The sequence below is a fragment of the Manacus vitellinus genome, unplaced genomic scaffold, assembly GCF_001715985.3.
Source record: "Manacus vitellinus isolate BGI_N305 unplaced genomic scaffold, ASM171598v3 scaffold_72_pilon, whole genome shotgun sequence".
Classification (NCBI taxonomy): domain Eukaryota; kingdom Metazoa; phylum Chordata; class Aves; order Passeriformes; family Pipridae; genus Manacus; species Manacus vitellinus.
Window position 1 is genome coordinate 1672866 of NW_021940764.1, and position 4123 is coordinate 1676988.

The following is a 4123-nucleotide window of genomic DNA, read 5'->3' on the forward strand; positions in this document are numbered from 1 at the left end:
CTAAACTTCCCAAGTCTGGTTCCCTGGCAAGGCTGGCACCTCAGGCAAGGTCTAGGCAAAGCACAGCTCAAGGCCTCTGGCAGCAGCTGAGCAAGCTCAAGTCTCCTCAGCTTACCCAGGCTCAGAGTCAGGCTTAGCAAGAGTCCTGTGAGCGTTGGACGTGACGTGACTCATGTCCCAGCTCGGTGACAGACCTCCCATGTGTTCCTGGGGCCTCAGGCAGCTCCCTGGGGGCCTTTCCCTCTTGGTCTCTGGAGGGAGGTCTCGTCCCAGGATGGCTTTATCTCCCTGGAAGAAAAATTATTGACTGGGGTAAACAAGCAGTATAATTAGTGCGACTTAAAATAATGTGAAAAATGCCTTATTAAGCATCCAAAGGCTTGTAAGCAGTGCAGGAAAATATGTTTTTAATTATAAACATGATTTATGTAAAGTTGATGGACCTCCCCTTTAAATTTAAACTCCAGAATGGGAGAAAATGAAGGCTAGTAATTTATTTGTTTCTACTTTCAAGGCTACCTCCCAGTTGCCTGCCTGGCTTTGACTTGGGCTTCATGCAAAAACTTGCAGTGCTGGGAGCCTGGAGCCACTGAAGTGGCTCTTTGCCTTTCTTAATGCTCTTCATACTGGTGGAGTATTTAAGCAATCACTCAGCAGGGCCCATGCTGGGCAGACGTGCTTTTGTTTCCAGTGCTCTTGGTGGTGTTCAGAAAGCAACAAGTTAATGGCCTTGAATTGAGCCAGGCCTCCTACAGACAGACACTGTCTGAGTTTCCCTCATTAATCCCTGCTCCCCTTCCTGCTGCTCTCCTGTCGGGTACCTGAGTCCTGACTTGCAGCAGCTCCTGCCATTCCCACCTTGCCCCTGCTGAGCCAGCTGGGTTGCACAACCCCTTCCAGCACGTTCAGAGGAAATCTCCCAACTGCCTTTTGCCGTGCTGAACAGCCACGTGAAGTGCCTTTACTTGGTTTCGGTTTTCCCCCCCCCCCTCTTCCTTTTTAGCAGAGCAACATTAAAAGCCTTTCTGAGCGTATCTGCTCTGGTTTTGTTCCCAGCATTCCAAGGCCTGTGGTCTGTGGCTCACAGGCAATGCCAACGTGGCCTGTTGAACCTCCCAAGCAGAAGAGATGATTTCATAGCTCTTCACTGGCACTGCCCTGGTGAGTCTGGAGCCAGGCATTGTTACCCTTTGGAAAGTCTGGTCCTGGCTCTTGCCAGAGGATGGTGGATTTCCTTGGAGATTCCAAGATTGTTTTGGCTGGAAGGGAACTTTATCACCACCTATTCTGACCCTTCACATAACCCTTTCATGTAGGGATTAGGGCATCAAGCCTGTGATTTAGACTTGGACTTGGAACTAGTCCTTCAGAAAGGGTTTTGATCCAGCCATGATGCTGAGGGCTCCAGTCCATGGCAAAGAACCCTTTGCCTCCCCAGGTACATCATTCCTCTCCCAGCATCCTGATTTCACAGATGGGCTAGAAATTGGGAGGCAGGAGGGAACAGGGGAGGTGAAGGGAACAAGGAGCTGGGGGGTATTTCTGATGCTGTCCCTTCCAAAATAAGTACATTGTAAAATCCACTGAAAATTGGAGCTTTCTCAGGATCTTTCTGACAGCACAGCAAAGTGGGAACAGCAGTTCTTTGTAGTGATTTCAGTGGTTACAACAGTAACCATCAAATTCTTCTGACCAGGGGCCTGTGAGACCAGACACAATTGTCTTCTCTCCACCTTCTCGGGGAATGCCACCACCATTTGTGAGTTGTAGAGCTCAGGATAAATGAGACCTGAATGATTTCAACAGAACAGGGCTATGAGCAGAAGGAACCTCCATGTGCACACCCCAGCAGCTTTTGGCACTGCATCCTAGTGGAAGCTGGAAGAGTTTCCTTCTGTCGTTGGCGTTGGGATGAGCCCCAGCTTGTCCCCACTGGATTCCCAATGGGAATCACAGCCCTGAACTGTTTTTCCTGAGCACAGATGAAAGATGCACAGGTTCAGTGCCCAGAAGTGAGGGTGAGGCTGCAGGGATCAGGCTGTTCAGGGATTTGGGGAGCATCCTTCCAACTCTAAACACAGGTGGAGGGAAAGGAAACCAAGTCAGGCAGTCTTTGTTCTCCTGGTCCATCAGCTGGATCTCATCTGTCAGTCAGAGCAGTGCCACCACTTTTGGTTTGGTGCCACGTTGGGGGAAATTAGTCCAGGAGAGGATCCACAGTGAGGATCACTTTTGCTATTGTAGCTGTTCCTCTGCCTTGACAGGGGGTGGCTGGCACATGTCCTTGTGTGCAGTGTCCTTAGACACTGATTCCAACAGAACATTCTGATTCTAACTGTGTTGTCACATATGTTTTCAGGGCAAGATAAAAATTTACTAGAAAAGTGAGGACTAGGGAGGAATTTTTGGAGGACTCTCCTGCAAAGTGAGGTGCTCTGGAGGAAAAGGAGTTGTCAGCTCTGTGCCTAATCAGCAAAGCTCTGGAGTTTGTGCTTTTAGCTCTTGCTGAAGGCAGTAAGTTCCTGTGTGGAAGTGCCTGGCTGAATGGGAGCTTGTGTTGCTGAGAAAGTGGGACACAGTGCAGGAAATCACCTTTGTAGCAGCCCTGAGTGCTAATCTGAAGTGAAGAGGATACTGCTACCTCTGTGAGGGAGAGCACAAGCACTGCCCACTCAGCTGGAGCACAGGCAGGGAAAGGCAAAGGAATCTGAGCCATGTGTGCCTCTGCTTTTCCCTCCTGCCCAGAGGCTGTGTGGCATGGCAGGAGGGGTCCTCCCACCAAAGGCTTTTATTCTTGAATCCATGGTCTTTGACCCCCAGTGGGATGAGCAGGAGCTGGCTGTGGTTGGAAAGCAGGGATGGCAAAGCTCACTGGCAAGTCTGACGTGTCAGCACCTGCCTGCAGCTCCCAGCCTGTTGGTCCATGGCTGTCTCCAGGAAGGAGGAACATCCTGGTGAGGTTTGGACCCTGCTGCTCTAAGCTGTGCTCCCTGGTATTAAATAACCCCAAAGAGCCCTCACTTGCAGGCACCAACACAGCGTGGGAACAGCAGCTTGGGTTTGGGGTGGAGCGTGAGTGTCTCTGCTGTGTTCAGGTTGATTTTGCAGTCCAGAGGACCCTTTGTAGCTCTTGCAATTCCATGTTGGGAGGGGTTGGGGGAGTTCTGGGGGATTGCAGCCACATCTTTGGAATATGAAACTGTCTTTCAGCTCGTGTGAAGTGGGAAGGTCTCGTTTGCAATCCCAGATCGCAGATGCCGAGCTCACACCTCTGTGGTGTGAGGGGGGAACACTGGGGGATCTGCTGCACCCCTGGGGGATCTTCTCCAGGGTCACTGGATGTGGCTTTCCTCATCTGGGGAGAAGAAAGATTGCCTGATCTCCCCTCAGGCTGCCTCCTCACCCCTGGGACCGAGCTGGAGGTGTGGTGCTGTCCCCCCCTCACCTGGGCAGGTCTGTGTCCCTGCAGTCTGTAATTAAACAGCCACACGGTTTTTTTCCACATTTAGTGCCAAGGGTGGATGTGAAGAGGTCGCTCAAGGTTGCACAGAAAACTTGAGTCTGGCTTTTCCACAGCTTTGAGTGACTTCTTCCCTACTGAGAGGAGCCTCGTTAGGAAGGTTGGAATGTGTTTACAGACACTCACACAGAGGCTGAATGTACTTGGAGAAATGTGTGTGCAGTAACTCCAGCTTTACAATAGGATGTTGATTTAATTTCCCTCTCACACAAATCTCAGAGCAGTTTGTCTAATTAAGGCTTTCCAAAGCCCTGCAAGGTAGGGTGTTATTATGCAGGAGGAAGAGAAGCAGGGGGCAAACCCTGCTGTGAATAGAACCCTCTTGTATTCTAGGAAGCTGGGAGCGAGTGAGGGCAGGGAAGGACTTGCACATTCAGGAGAATCCCATCCTTTCAAGTGTGTGCAGAACTAAAACCAGTGGATGTTTCTAGCACCAGGCACACAGAGGTGTTTCCTACCTATGAGGTTTGGTTCCCCTCAGCTGGGCCACGGAGGCTGCACAATTCCAGGTGCCTGCACAATTCCAGGTGCCGGCACAGTTCCAGGTGCCTGCACAGTTCCAGGTGCCTGCACACAGCTCCCTTCCTCCTCCAGCAGCAGGAC